Raw genomic sequence first — 17,054 nt, forward strand, 5'->3', positions numbered from 1 at the left:
CACCAAGTCTAGAATGGCCTCTCCCCTCGTCGGCCTGTCAACGTACTGAGTTAGGAAACCCTCCTGAACACACCTTACAAAAACAGCTCCATTCAAATCTTCTGCTCGAAGGAGGTTCCAATCAATATTGGGAAAGTTAAAGTCACCCATTACAACAACCCTAACTACGTCCACACTTTTCCAAAATCTGCCGAGCAATGATTTCTTCCGTCTCCCTTGTGGGAAGAAACCAGAGCACCCAGAGGAAACCCATGCAGACACGGGGAGAATGTGCAAACTCCACACAGACAGTCACCTGAGGATGGAATCAGACCTGGGACCCTGCTGCTGTGAGGCAGCAGTGCTAACCACTGAGCCACTGTGCTGCCCCATTTGGTGAACAGTTAACAATGGCACATTCAGGTTTGATGTTAGATGCGAAGGTGCGTGGGGTTTCCTCTGGGTACTCTGGTTTCATCCCACAGTCCAAAGGTATACTGGTTAGGTGGATTGGCCATGCTAAATTGCCCATTGTGTCCAGGGATGTGCAGGCTAGCTATGGGAAATGAGTGGGATGCTCTTTGGAGGGTCGGTGTGGACTCAATGGGTAGAATGGCCTGCTTCCACACTGTAGGGATTCAATGATTCTAGCAGGACCTGTAGTTTCCTACAATTTAGGAGGATAGTGGCAATATATGTCTTCCTAGTATACCTTCTACTGCATTGTGATCTGGTATACCCATACAATAATGTATCACTACACTGGAATCTCCCATGCTTCCCCTTGCTTTAATCTCATGCTAATCAATGATACATATTGTCCATCTATTGTCTGCTATTGGCCATCTACTGAAACAAGAGGTTTATGTAGCATCTGGATAATTGGGGCTCGTTCTGGGGTAGGTGGGGCCTCCACAAACAGGATGGTCGACACCTGAACCAGAGGGGTACCAATATCCTGGATTGGGGGGGATTTTGCAAATCTCTCCAGGATGGTTTAAACTAGTTCAGCAGGGAGATGGGAACCCGAATTATAGTTCCAGTATCCAGGAGGTTGAGAGTAATGAGGTAAGAAATGAGGTTTCAAGGTCTCAAGAGTGCATTGGCAAGCAGGGCGGTTGTTTGAATTGTGTCTACTTCAATGCCAGGAGCATCCAGAATAAGGTGAGTGAACTTGCAGCTTGGGTTGGTACCTGGGACTTTGATGTTGTAGCCATTTCAGAGACATGGATAGAGCAGGGACAGGAACGATTGTTGTAGGTTCCAATATTTAAATGTTTCAGTAAGAATAGAGAAGATGGTAAAAGACAGTGGTGTGTGGCATTGTTAGTCAAGGACAGTGTAACGGTGGCAGAAAGGACATTGGAGGACACATCAACTGAGGTAGTATGGGCTGAAGGGTAGGTCATGCCTCAAAAACCTTACTGAGTTCTTTGAGATGGTGACCAAACAGGTGGATGAGAGTAAAGGGGTTGATGTGGTGTATGTGGATTTCAGTAAGGGGTTTGATAAGTTGCCTCATGGTTGGCTATTGCACAAAATACAGAGGCATGGGATTGACGGTGGTTTGGATCAGAAATTGGCTAGCTGAAAGATGATAGAGGGTGTTGATTGATGGAAAATGTTCATCCTGGAGTTCAGTTACTAGTGTTGTACCGCAAGGATATGTTTTGGGGCCACTGCTGTTTATCCTAGATGAGAGCGTAGAAGGATGGGTTAGTAAATTTGCGGATGACACTAAGGTCAGTGGAGTTGTAAATAGTGCTGAAGGATGTTGCAGGTTACAGAGAACCATAGATAAGCTGCAGAGCTGGGCAAATGGAGTTTAATGCAGAAAAGTGTGAGGGGACTCACTTTGGAAGGAGCAACAGGAATAAAGAGTACTGGGCTAATGGTAAGTTTCTTGGTAGTGTAGATGAGCAAAGAGATCTCGGTGTCCATGCATATAGGTCCCTGAATGTTGCCACCCAGGTTGATAGGATTGTTAAAGAGGCATACGGTGTGTTAGCTTTTCTTGGTCGAGTGATTGAGTTTCAGAGCCATGAGGTCATGCTGCAGATGTACAAAACTCTGGTGTGGCTGCACTTAGAGTAATGCATACAGTCCCAGTCACCACATTATAGGAAGAATGTGGAAGCTTTGGGAAGGGTTCAGAGGACGTTTATTAGGATGTTGCCTGGTATGGAGGGAAGGTCTAATGAGATAAGGCTGAGGGACTTGAGGCTGTTTTCGTTAGAGAGAAGAAGGTTGAGAAGTGAGTGAATCTGGACATATAAGATAATCAGAGGGTTTGATAGGTTGACAGTGAGAGCCTTTTTCCTCAGATGTTAATGGCTAACACGAGGGGATATGGCCTTAAATTGAGGGTTGATCGATATAGGACAAATATCAAGGTAGTTTCTTTACTCAGAGAGTAGTAGGGGCATGGAACGCACTGCCTGCAACAGTAATAGACCTGCCAACTGTTTAAATGGACATTGGATAGACATATGCGTGGTAATGGAATAGTGTAGGATAGATATGCTTCAGATTGGTTCCACAGGTCGGTGCAACATTGAGGGATGAAGGGCCTGTACTGCGCTGTAATGTTCAATATTCTGTGTTCTATGCTGTGAGCCTGGAGTTACACGGTTGTCCAGACCAGTAAAGATGGCAGTTTCCTTCTCTGAAGAGCATAGTGAACCAGATGGGCTTTTCCCATCAATTGGCAATGAATTTGTAGTCATCATTAAATTCTTAATTCCAGATTTTTATTGAATTCAAATTCCACCATCTGCCTTGGTGTGTTTCGAACCCAGGTCCCCAGAACATTACCTCGGTCTCTGGATTAACAGGGAGAAAGCAAGGATTACTAATGCTGGCGATCAGAGTCGAAGAATGTGGTGCTGGAAAAGCACAGCCGGTTAGGCAGCGTCTGAGGAGCGGGAGAGTCAGCATTTCGGGCATAAGCCCGTCATCAGGAATGCTTTAAACAATTGGCAAAAGGGCAAAGCGTGTTTACTGGTGAAGGCAACTTCTAATGGGGCATTCAAAACAGAATTTAGTGTTCAAAGGAAAAGTATGATAGGGCTACACTGAAAAGGCAGAAGAATAGCACTTAGTGAGTTGTTCTTTCAGACAACCATGATAGACATGATGGGGTCATAGAGTCATAGAGATGTACAGCACGGAAACAGACCCTTCAGTCCAACCCGTCCATGCCGACCAGATATTCCAACCCAATCTAGTCCCACCTGCCAGCACCTGGCCCATATCCCTCCAAACCCTTCTTATTCATACACCCATCCAAATGCCTTTTAAATGTTGCAATTGTACCAGCCTCCACCACATCCTCTGGCAGCTCATTCCATACACGTACAATCCTCTGTGTGAAAAGGTTGCCCCTTAGGTCTCTTTTATATCTTTCCCCACTCACCCTAAACCTATGCCCTCTAGTTCTGGACTCCCCAACCCCAGGAAAAAGACTTTGTCTATTTAGCTTATCCATGCCCCTCATAATTTCATAAACATCTATAAGGTCACCCCTCAGCCTCCAACGTTCCAAGGAAAACAGCCCCAGACTGTTCAGCCTTTCCTTATAGCTCAAATCCTCCAACCCTGACAACATCCTTGTAAATCTTTACTGAACCCTTTCAAGTTTCACAACATCTTTCCGATAGGGAGAGACCAGAATTGCACGCAATATTCCAACAGTGGCCTAACCAATGGCATGTACAGCTGCAATATGACCTCCCAACTCCTGTACTCAATATTCTGACTACTAAAGGAAAGCATACCAAATGCCTTCTTCACTATCCTATCTACCTGTGACTCCACTTTCAAGGAACTATGAACCTGTACTGAAAGGTCTCTTTGTTCAGCAACACTCCCTAGGACCTGCTGTAGTGTACAGTGTATAAGTCCTGCTAAGATTTGCTTTCCCAAAATGCAGCACCTCGCATTTATCTGAATTAAATTCCATCTGCCACTTCTCAGCCCATTGGCCCAACTGATCAAGATCCTGTTAAAATCTGAGGTAACCTTCTTTGCTGTCCACCACACCTCCAATTTTGGTGTCATCTGCAAACTTACTAACTGTATCTCTTATGATCACATCCAAATCATTTATATAAATGACAAAAAGTAGACGACCCAGCACCGACCCTTGTGGCACTCCACTGGTCACAGGCCTCCAGTCTGAAAAACAACTCTCCACCACCACTCTCTGTCTTCTACCTTTGAGCCATTTCTGTATCCAATTGGCTAGTTCTCCCTGTATTCTGAGAGATCTAACCTTGCTAATCAGTCTCCCATGTGGAACATTGTTGAATGCCTTACTGAAGTCCATATAGATCACGTCTACCACACTGCCCTCATCAATCTTCTTTGTTACTTCTTTAAAAAACTCAGGAGAAAGTGAGGACTGCAGATGCTGGAGATCAGAGCTGAAAATGTGTTGCTGGAAAAGCGCAGCAGGTCAGGCAGCATCCAAGGAGCCCGAAGAAAGGTTCATGCCCGAAACGTCGATTCTCCTGCTCCTTGGATGCTGCCTGACCTGCTGTGCTTTTCCAGCTACACATTTTCATCTTTAAAAAACTCAATCAAGTTTGTGGGACATGATTTCCCATGCACAAAGCCCTGTTGACTATCCTGAATCAGTCCTTGCCTTTCCAAATACATGTACATCCTGTCCCTCAGGGTTCCCTCCAACAACTTGCCCACCACTGATGTCAGGCTCACCGGTCTATAGTTCCCTGGCTTGTCCTTACCACCCTTCTTAAACAGTGGCACCACGTTAGCCAACCTCCAGTCTTCCAGCACCTCACCTGTGACTATCGATGATACAAATATCTCAGTAAGAGGCCCAGCAATCACTTCTCTAGCTTCCCACAGAGTTAAAGGGTACCCCTGATCAGGTCTTGAGGATTTGTCCACCTTTATGCTTTTCAAGACACTTTCTCCTCTGTAATATGGATATTTTTCAAGGTGCCACCATCTATTTCCCTATATTCTATATCTTCCATATCCTTTTCCACAGTAAATACTGATGCAAAAAACTCATTTATTATCTCCCCCATTTTCTGCGGCTCCACACAAAGGTCGTCTTGCTGATCTTTGAGGGGCCCTATTCTCTCCTTAGTTACCCTTTTGTCCTTAATGTATTTGTAAAAACCCTTTGGATTCTCCTTAATTCTGGGTCAGTGGCCTCCTGTGATTCTGTACGTTCAAATGTTGTTTCCATTAGCTGATGGTGCAAGGGTTAGAAAACACTAAGAATTTGAACGAAGCTCACATGAGAAAGACCATTTTGGCTGAGTGGGTGATGATGACGTAGAATTTGCAGTCGGCAATTGAAGTGGATAGAGAATTCCAAAAGGCCACATGAGAGGAATTAACATGCAGGATGTAGCAGGAAAATGGGAATGCCTCAAGCGCCGTACAGGAAGCTGATCTCTAGTCAATGCCCTCCTTCTGTGCAGTAACCAAATGGCTTGCAGCTCTCTTCACCCAGCAGCGCCAACAGGGTGTGGTGGCCACTGATGGAACTGCAGCAGGCCCCAAAACCCATCACTGGAGCTGTTTGGAGGTAAATTGGAACAGAAGTCACCTCCATGTTAAAGATTGATTAATACATTTGTTTAGCATATTTAGTGGCAGCGGGACTGCTTCAATGTGCTTCCTCCTTGGTGTTGCATCCTCAGGGAATGGTTTGGCGGCTGTGCGGTGTAGCAGTATCCTGTAGCCACTTAGGAAATCAAGAAGCCATGCATGGAACAGAAAATGAAATTTGTCCGAACTTTATATGATTTATTTCCTTTTGTAGTTTATGCAATTAAAATGGCGTTGGATTATGACGACTTATACATGTTTTACTGTATTTTCATAAATACATGTAACAATAAATTATTATTACTTTATTACTATTTATTACTATCTGTCTTTCAGTTTGGGAACGTAGAGGGGTTGAAGGGCTTATGCCCGAAATGTTGACAGTCCTACTCCTCGGTTGCTCCGTGACCTGCTGTGCTTGTCCAGCACCACACGTTTTCTCTCTGGATGAACAGTTCAATGATAATAGCACTAGGCCATCACCTCCCCATTGTTGCTCCCATTCCCTCTGACCTTGACTTCTGAGCCCTGCCGCACTGAATGTTACCAGATTCCAAGCCAGTTGGACAGACAGAAATCAAGACAAATGCAGCTTTGGTGGAGAGACTTTAATAACTTCCTTAGTCTTACACTTCACGTTGGACACCCAATTTTACTGGGTCTCAGTGAATAAAAAGCCACCACCTCTATGCTCTCAACCTTAAACATAAACAGTAATAAATAGTAATAAAGTAATAACAATATATTGTTACATGTATTTATGAAAATACAGTAAAATGTGCATAAGCGAACTCCATTTTCATTACATAAACTACAAAAAGAAATAATCGTATAAAGTTCGGACCAATTTCATTTTCTCTTCCATGCTTGGCTTCTTGATTTCCTGAGTGGCTACAGGACACTGCCACACTCCACAGCCACCAAACCATTCCCTGAGGATGCAACACCAAGGAGGAAGCACGCTGGAGCAGTCCCGCTGCCACTAAATATGCTAAACAAATATATTAACCAGGCTTTAACAGGGAGGAGGCCTCTGTTCCAATTTACCCCTCCAAACAGGTCCATATTACAGAGGAGGAGGTGCTGGATGTTTTGAAACATATAAAAGTGGATAAATTCCCCGGACCTGATCAGGTGTGCCAGAGAACTCTGTGGAAAGCTAGGGAAGTGATTGCTGGGCCCCTTGCTGAGATATTTGTATCATCAATAGTCACAGTTGAGGTATTGGAAGATCGGAGATTGGCAAACATGGTGCCACTATTTAAGAAAGGTGGTAAGGAAAAGCCAGGGAACTGTAGACTGGTGAGCCCAATGTCGGTGGTGGGTAAGTTGTTGGAGAAAATCCTGAGGGACAAGATTTATATGTATTTGGAAAGGCAAGGACTGATTAGGTATAGTCAACATGGCTTTGTGCGTGGGGAAATCATGTCTCACAAACTTGGTTGAGTTTTTTGAACAATTAACAAAGAGGATTGATGAGGGCAGAATGGCGGATGTGATTTACATGGACTTCAGTATAGGGAGAACTAGGCATTTGGATACAGAACTGGCTAAAAGGTAGAAGACAGAGGATGGAGGAGGAGGGTTGCTTTTCAGACTGGTGGCCTGTGACTAGTGGTGTGCCACAAGGATCGATGCTGGGTCCACTGCTTTTCATCATTTATATAAATGATTTGGATATGAACATAGGAGGTATAATTAGTAAGTTTGCAGATGACACCAAAATTGGAGGTGTAGTGGAAAGCGAAGAAGGGTTACCTCAGAGTATAATGGGATCTTGATCAGATGAGCCAATGGGTTGAGGAGTGGCAGATGGAGTTTAATTTAGATAACTGCGAGGTGCTACATTTTGGAAAAGCAAATCAGAGCAGGATTTATATAGGGTGTAGGTTTGCTCGCTGAGCTGTAGGTTTGATATCCAGATGTTTCATTGCCTGGCTAGGTAACATCATCAGTGGCGACCTCCAAGTGAAGCAAAGCTGTTGTCTCCTGCTTTCTATTTATATCTTTCTCCTGGATGGGGTTCCTGGGGTTTGTGGTGATGTCATTTCCTGTTCATTTTCTGAGGGGTTGATCGATGGCATCTAGATCTATGTGTTTGTTTATGGCGTTGTGGTTGGAGTACCAGTCACCACCACTTCCTCTGGCAGCTCATCCCATACACTCACCCCCTTCTATGTGAGGGTCTCTTTTATACCTTTCCCCTCTCACTTGCAACACTTAAAAGGCATCGATATGAATAGGAAGGGTTTAGAGGGATATGGATCAAGTGCTGGCAAAAGGGACTACATTAAGTTAGAATATCTGGATGGCATGGCGAGTTGGACGGAAGGGTCTGTTTCCATGCTGTACATCTCAATGACAAGAAGTTTTGGGGCCTGCTGCAGTTCCAGCATTGGCCACCATACCCTGTTGGCGCTGCTAGGTGAAGAGAGCTGCCAGCCATATGGTTACAGCACAGAAAGAGGGCATTGACTAGAGATCAGCTTCCTGTAATGCGCTTGAGGCATTCCCATTTTCCTGCTACATCCTGCAAGTTAATTCCTTTCATGTGGCCTTTTGGAACTCTCTATTCACTTCGATTGCCGACTGCAAATTCTATGTCATCATCACCCACTCAGCCAAAATGGTCTTTCTCATGTGAGCTTCGTTCAAATTCTTAAATCAGTGTTTCCTAACCCTTGCGCCAACAGCTAATGGAAACAGCATTTGAACGTACGGAATCACAGAATTGTCACATTGCATGAGGAGGTCATTGAGCCCATCATATCTATCCTGGTTGTCTGAAAGAACAACTCACTGAGTGCTACTCTTCTGCCTTTTCAGTGTAACCTCATCACACCTTTCTTTTTAACACTTAACTGCCTTTTGAATGCCTCATTTGAAGCTGCCTTCACCACTCAACAAGCTTTGCCCTTTTACCAATTATTTTTAAAAAACACTGCCTTCTTGTTCTGGATCCATTCACATGTGAATCGTACCCAGTCTGTCTCACCCAGGCTTCTCTGATCTTTATGATTTTGTGGAGGCCACATTCCAATTTTCCTGTCACAATTTCAGAAAGTACCGGAACAAGAAATGTGCATTTAAAAATAACCAATGCAACAACCATTAGAAATGGCTGAACGGTAGAGCTAACCAATATCTTTTTAAGTTGCCTTTTCAGTTAATGACATTGAGAATCAAACATTTGAGGCTGCCATTGTTGGGATGAAAAGGGAACAGGGGCATAGCTAACAAGTTGAGTTTGCTTCACCTCTGGACGGCAACTGCTGTGCTCTGTCCTTGTCACAGTTCATGCATAAGTCAGGATCAAGTTACCGTTCAGCCCCTGTTTTCCTGTTTTCCCTGCCTGTTGCCTACTGGAGTGGGGGGAGCGAGAAGATGGGTATATGCCTGGTTACAATCAGTCCTTCCCAGCCCTCCATACACTCACACACGAACACTCATCTCTCACTCCCTCTCTCCAGCAAGCATGTTCCTGTTGTCATTAGCTTCCTCCATTACACATACAATCTCCTCTCACTCCTTTCCCCTCCTGCACGCCCACATTTCCCCTCACGTTCCCACACCCTCACATTCACATAATCACATTCTCACTCATCTAAACACTCACTCTCTCCCTCATTCCCTCACTACCTGTCTCTCCCTATCACTCACCCATATTGCTATCCCCTTCCCTCAGTCCCTCACTATATCTCTCCATTCCCTATCTCTCTAACTTCCTCATCATTTCTCTCCCTTTCTCCCACACTCATTCAATATCATACTCCCTCATTATCCCACAGTGTCTCTCACTCCCCCACCATTTCTCTTCCTCATTAATTTCTATTCTTATTCATCTCTCTCTCCAACTCTCCGGCACTCCCTCACTCCCTCATTAACTCGTTCTCTACCTCTAATTTCCTCGCTATCACTCTCCCACATCTTTACTCTCTTCCTTTCTTCCTTACTTCCTCCCTTCAGTCTTTCTCTTTCTCACTCACTCACTCATTATTCTCTCATGGAATTGTAGAGTTATACAGCACAGAAACAGACCCTTCAGTCCAACTCGTCCATGCTGACCAAGTTTCCCAAGCTAAACTAGTCCCACTTGCCTGCATTTGGCCCATATTCCTCTAAACCTTTCCTATTCATGTACCTGTCCAAATGTTGTTTTAACGTTGTAACTGCACCTACATCTACCACTCCCTTTGCCAGTTCATTCCACAGCCTCTGTGTGAAAACATTGCCCCTCAAGTACCTTTTAACTCTTTCCCAACTCACTTTAAAAATATGCCCCCTAGTTTTGAAACCCCCATCCAAGGAAAAGACCTTTGCTATTCACCTTATCTATGCCCTTCATAAACCTCTATAAGGTCACACCTCAACCTTCTACACTCCATAGAGAAAAGTCCTAGCATATCTGTGGCTTGGCGGTTAGCACTGCTGCCTCACAGCGCCAAGGACCCAGGTTTGATTTCAGCCTTGGGTGACTGTCTGTGCGGAGTTTGCACATTCTCCCTGTGTCTGTGTGGGTTTCTCTGAGTGCTCTGGTATCCTCCCACAGTCCAAAAATGTGCAGGTTAGGTGAATTGGCCACGCTAAATTGCCCATAGTGTTCAGGGATGTGTAGGTATGTGCATTAGTCAGGGGTAAATATAGGGTAATAGGGTAGGGGAATGGTCTGGGTGGGATACACTTCGGAGAGTCCGTGTGAATTTGTTTCCACATTATAGGGATTATATGATGATGATATTCAGCCTCTCCATATAACTCAAACTATCCAGTCCTGGCACCATCCTGGTAAATCTTTTCTGTACCTTTCCAATTTAATGATGTCTTTCTTGTAGTGGGCCAGTCATTCCCTCACTTTCTCACTCCCGCAATGCCTCTATCTCATTCCCTCACCATCTCTCACTCCATCACTATTTCTCTCTCACTCTCCCACTCCTTCACTTACTCTCTTACTACTCATTATCTCTCTCCTTCACCCTCTTACTATCTCTGTCATTACCTCACTTTCTTATTATCTCTTTCCTTCACATACTTCCTCTTTCTCCCTGTCTCCTTCAGTACCCTTCCTCACTCCCTCCTTTTCGTTCCCACTCATCAATGAGCCAATTAGTATCAAAGGCATCATGGAAAAGGCTTCTGGTTGGAGCAGTAGCTCAATGGGAGAAGCAGCTCCCATTCATTAAAGAGACAAGAATAAGAAGATGTCGATTTAAAGTGACATGCAAAAGAAGCAAGGGTGAGGTGAGACAACACATTTTCACACAGTGGGTGGTTAGGGTATGGAATGCACTGCCTGGAAATGTGGTGAAAATTTCGAGAGGAAATTGTAACATTGACTGGAAATGTTATAACTCTAGTACGTTGGATGGATCAGTTTTTGTCCAATGTGTGCAGGAGGGTTTCCTGACACAGTATGTTGAAGGGCTGACAAGAGCGGAGGCCACACTGGGTCTGGTGCTTGGTAATGAACCAGGCCAGATATTTGCTTTAGTGGGAGGTGAGCACTTTGGAGAGAGTGACCATAATTCAGTTACGTTTAATTTAGTGATGGAAAGAGATAGGTACATGCCACAGGTCAAGAGTTACCGATGGGGCAAGGGCAATTATAATGCGATTAGGCAAGAATTAGGATGCAAAGAATGGGGTAGCAAAATGTGGGGCATGCAGACAATAGAAGTGTGGAATTGGTTTAAGGAACAGATATTGCGTGTCCTTGATAGGTATGTCCCTGTCAGGCAGGGGGGAGGTGGCAAGGTAAGGGAATTGTATCTCTTGTTAAGCGGAAGAGGGAGGCTTATGTGACGTTGAGACATGATGGTTCAGATGAGGCGATGGAAAGTTGCAGATCAGCTAGGAAGGATTTAAAGAGAGTTAAGAAGAGCAAAGAGAGGACATGAGCAGTTTTCAGCAGGTAGAATAAAGGAGAACCCGAAAGCTTTCTATAGGTACGTGAGGAATAAAAGGGTGACTAGGGTAGGAATAGGGCCAGCCAAAGACAGAAGTGGGAAAAGTTTGTGAGAAGATTTGTAGCTCGGGTGCTCGTTGCTGTGGTTCTGTTCGCCGAGCTGGAAATTTGTGTTGCAGACATTTCGTTCCCTATCTAGGTGACATCCTCAGTGCTTGGGAGCCTCCTGTGAAGCACTTCCCTGGAGGCTCCCAAGCACTGAGGATGTCACCTAGACAGGGAACGAAACGTCTGCAACACAAATTCCCAGCTCGGCGAACAGAACCACAACAGAAGTGGGAAGTTGCGTGTGGACCCTGTAGAGATAGGAGAGGTCCTAAACAAATATTTATCATCTGTTTTCACTCAAGAAAAGGAGAATATTGTGGAGGAGAAGACTGAGATACAGGCTATTAGACTTGAAAGGATTGAGGTTGGTAAGGAGGAGGCATTATCAATTCTAGAATGTGTGAAAGTCGATAAGTCCCCTTGGCTGGATGGGATTTATCTGAGGATTCTCTGGGAAGCTAGGGATGAGATGGCGGAGCCTTTGGCTTTGATCTTTGAGTTGTCATTGTCTGCAGGTTTAGTACCAGAGGGCAACAATTTGATTGGAGATAGTCAACATGGTTTCGTCAAGGACAGGTCGTGTCTCACAAACCTCACTGAGTTTTTTGAGAAGGTGACCAAGCATGTGGATGAGGGTAGGACAGTTGACGTGGTATACATGGACTTCAGTAAAGCCTTTGATAAAGTTCCACATGGTAGGCTGTTAGAGAAAATGCAGAGGCATGGGATTGAGGTGATTTAGCAGTTTGGATTAGAAACTGGCTTTTTGAAAGAAGGTAGCAAGTGGTGGTTGATGGAAAATATTCAGCCTGGTGTCCGGTTACTCATGGTGTGCCACAAAGATCAGTTTTGGGACCACTACTGTTTGTCAGTTTTATAAATGATTTAGACGCAGGCAGAGGTGGATGGATTAGTAGGTTTGCAGATAACACTAAAGTCGGTAGAGTAGTAGGCAGCATGGAAGAATGTTGCAGGTTGCAGGGGGACTTGGATAAACTGCAGAATTGGGCTGAGCGGTGGCAAATGGAGTTCAATGCAGCTAAATGATTCACTTTGGGAATAATAACAGGAAAGCAGAATACTGGGTCAATGGAAAGGTTCTTGATAGTGTGGATGTGCAGAGGGATCTTGGTGTCCATGTACATAGATCCCTGAAAGTGCCACCCAGGTGGATAGTGCTGTTAAGAAGGCATACGGTGTGTTAGGTTTTATTGGATAGTGTGGATGTGCAGAGGGATCTTGGTGTCCATGTACATAGATCCCTGAAAGTGCCACCCAGGTGGATAGCGCTGTTAAGAAGGCATACGGTGTGTTAGGTTTTATTAGTAGAGGGATTGAGTTCCGGAACCATGATGTCATGCTGCAACTGTACAAAATGCTAGTGCGGCCTCACTTGGAATATTGTGTACAATTCTGGTTGCCCCATGATAGGAAGGATGTGGAAGCATTGGAAAAGGTGCAGAGGAGATTTACCAGGATATTGCCTGGTCTACAGCGAAGGACTTATGAGTAAAGGCTGAGGGACTTGGGTCTGTTCTCATTGGAGAGAAGAAGGCTAAGAGAGGATTTAATAGAGATATACAAGATGATGAGAGGATTAGACAGCGTGGCCAGTGAGAGTCTTTTTCCATGGATGATTATATCGGCTTGTTCGAGGGGGCATAGCTGCAAATTGAGGGGTGATAGATTTAAGACAGATGTCAGAGGCAGGTTCTTTACTCAGAGAGTGGTAAGGAGGTGGAATGCCACACCTACCAATGTAGTTAACTCAGCCACATAGGGGAATTTAAACAGTCCTTGGACAAGCATATGGATGACGATGGGATAGTGTAGGGGTGTGGGCTTAGATTAGTTCACAGGTCGGTGCCACATTGAGGGCCATTTCTGCGCTGTATTGTTCTATGTATGGTTATTTGGACAGAAATAGTATGGAAGGATACAAGAGAAAGCAGAAAATTGACACGAAGAAATCTTGCTCAGTTGAAGAGCTAGTGTAGTAACAATCAGCCGGGCGTCCCCCTTCTGTGTGATAACAATTTTGTCATTCTGTGAATATAAGTTGAGCTGAAACCTGTATCCCAAGAGAGGCTGCTCAATTGGAACAGCCAGATCCTTCCCCTCACTGAAGGTGGAGTTGCAGGTAGACAGGATAGTAAAGAAAGTATGCTTGCCCTTATTAGTCAGTGCATTGAGTACAGGAGTTGAGAGGCCATGTTATTGTGTACAGGGCATTGGTTAGGCTGCTTTTAGAATACTGTGTTCAATTCTGGTCTTCCTGCTAAAGGAATGATGTTATGAAATTTGAAAGGGTTCAGAAAAGATTTACAAGGATGTTGCCAGGATTGGAGAGTTTGAGCTATAGGGAGAGGCTGAATAGGCTGGGGTTATTTTCCCTGGAGTGTCGGAGGCTGAGGGGTGACCTTAGAGAGGTTTATAAAACCATGAGGGTTATGGAATGGGTGAATAGTCAAGGTCTTTTCCCTGCGGTCGGGAAGTCCAGCATTAGAGGGCATAGGTTTAGGGTGAGAGGGGAAAGATTTAAAAGTGAGTTAAGTGGCATTTTTTCACGCAGAGGGTGGCGCGTGTATGGAATGAGCTGCCAGAGGAAGTAGTGGAGGCTGATACAATTACACCATTTAAAAGGCATCTGGATGAGTGTATGAATAGGAAGGGTTTAGAGGGACATGGGCCAAGTGCTGGCAAATGGGACTAGATTAATTTAGGACACCTGGTTACCCTGGAAAAGTTGTACCAGGGAGTCTGTTTCTGTCTTGTACAACTATGACTCTCTGACTCTATGAAAGTGCATGGCTGTGAATGTTGGATAGTACTGAATGATGTTGATTTGACAGCACAGCTACAGACCATGAACCTGGATAGGTCATACTACACACACGAGCTTCCTCTTGTTTCCATAGCAGGTGAATGGAAAGCATGGGACCACCTGCCCCTCCACCAATGCCCATTACAACAATGGTATGAAAAACTTTGGAAAGGAAAAGCACAGGGCACTGCATAGAGATTCATCAAGTCATACAGCACAGAAACAGACCCTTCAATCCAGACATCCACGCCGACCATGTTCCCAAACTAAACCTGAGTCACTTGCCTGTGTTTGGCCCATATCCCTTCAAACCTTTCCTATTCATGAACTTATCCAAATGTCTTTTAAATGTTGTAACTGTACCTGCACCATCACTTTCTCTGGCAGTTATTTCCACACAGGAACATATTAGCTGTAAATTCAACGCTGGGAGTATATCTCAGTGATTAACATTGTTTAATGTAGTCTGCCTTTCATAAAGCCCCCAGAACTATTATCTTTTTGTGCCACCATTGAAATCACTGAGCCCTGACATTGCCATTATGTTGTGCCCTACGCTGTGAAGGGTAATCACACCAAGAAGGCCCATGTCTTTGCACTGCGAGCATCAATTCTACTGCAATCTATTTGCGACCTTGAGTCTTGGCCAGTCAGCACCATCTGACTAACCTCTAATCAGCAAGGCAGATCTTGTTTCATGCTCCAGATGTCAATTACAAGCAGGAATATCATTGCATTTCCGTCAGTTACCAGTCACGCCACATATCTCAAATGACCAAAGACTGCAGCTGACAATTCTGACTGACTGGCTCCTCCCTAGTCATGTTGTCACAGAAATATTTCTGCATTTCACTCCAGCAGGCTCTTAATGACAATTAGGCGCAAGAACCGGTCACCCCTACCCCATGATGTTTCCTTTCCTTTTACTAAACCCAATGAGACGTGGTGAATCCTTTAGAGTCAGGTCAGATCATTTCTTACCAGCGGGAAAAATGGACCCTGCTCCTTTCTGTGGATGTAGGCCCTTCTGACATCATCGCTCCACTCGTTGACCTAGCAGCACGTCAAACAAAGACACTGAAGGGAAAATGGAAACTGCGAGCCTTGGAGAAACTCACTATGTCGAGAAACAGGAATGAGATTCTGAAGAATCAGATTGAAACATTCACTCTGTTTTTCCCTCTCTACAAATGCTGCCAAAGCTGCTGAGATTTAATTTCAAATTTCCAACATCCACAGCATTTTTGCAGTTAGTTTAAGGACCTGTGACAAAAAAAGTCAATTAAATGTGAGGTGCTACATTTTGGTGCGACAAATCAGGGCAGGATTTGCCATATACACTTAATGGTAAAAACAGATTAGAGTGGTGTTGGAAAAGCACAGCAGTTCAGGCAGCATCCGAGGAGCAGTAAAACCAACGTTTCGGGGTATTCCTGATGAAGAGCTTTTGCCCGAAATGTCGATTTTACTGCTCGTCGGATGCTGCCTGAACTGCTGTGCTTTTCCAGCACCACTCTAACATATACACTTAATGGTAAGGTCCTGGGGAGTGTTGCCACACAAAGAGACATTGGAGAACAGGTTCATGTTCCTTGAGAGTGGAGTCACAGGTTGACAGGGTAGTGAAGCAAGTGTTTGGTATGCTTGTCTTTATTGGTCAGTGCATTGAGTGCAGGAGTTAGGAGATCATGTTGTGGCTGTACAGCACATTAGTTAGGCCACTTATGGAATACTCCATTCAACTCTGGTCTTCCTGCTGTCGGAAGGATGTTGTGAAACTTGAAAGACTTCAGAAAAGATTTACAAGGATGTTGCCAGTGTTGGAGGATTTGAGTTATTGGAAGATGCTGGATAGACTAGGGCTGTTTTCCCTGGAGCATTGGAGTGACTTTATAGAGATTTATAAAATCATGAGGGCCATGGATTGGGTAATTAGTCAAGGTCTTTTTGCCAGGGTAAAGAAGTCTAAAACTAGATGGCATAGATTTAAGCTAAGAGGGGGAAGATTTAAAAGGGACATTTATTACGCAGAGAGTGGTTTGTGTATGGAATGAATTGCTAGAGGAAGTAGTGGAGACTGGTACAATTCCAACTTTTAAAAGGCTCCTGGATTAGTATGTGAATAGGATATGGGCCAACTGCTGGCAAATGGATTAGATTAATTTAGGATATCTGGTTGGCTTGGATGAGTTAGACTGATGGATCTGTTTCCATGCTGTACATCTCTTATGACTCTAGGACTCGATGCCCTGATTTTCTTTCCACAAACAGTAGTGGAAATCTCAAACTACCCTTCAACAGATGCTGTGAGTCAGTTAGAGCCCAGAAGGTAAAAGTTGTGATTGATACATCCAGGACAGAACCCCACTGGTCCTCACCTATCACCCCACCACCCTCCATATACATCGTATCATCCGTCGTCATTTCCGCTACCTCCAAACGGACCCCACCACCAGGGATATATTTCCCTCCCCTCCCCTATCAGCATTCCAAAAAGACCACTCCCTCCGTAACTCCCTCGTCAGGTCCACACCCCCCCACCAACCCAACCTCTACTCCCGGCACCTTCCCCTGCAACCGCAAGAAATGCAAAGCTTGCGCCCACACCTTCCCCCTCACTTCCCTCCAAGGCCCCAAGGGATCCTTCCATAT

This window comes from Chiloscyllium plagiosum, chromosome 15 (assembly GCF_004010195.1).
Source record: "Chiloscyllium plagiosum isolate BGI_BamShark_2017 chromosome 15, ASM401019v2, whole genome shotgun sequence".
Classification (NCBI taxonomy): Eukaryota; Metazoa; Chordata; class Chondrichthyes; order Orectolobiformes; family Hemiscylliidae; genus Chiloscyllium; species Chiloscyllium plagiosum.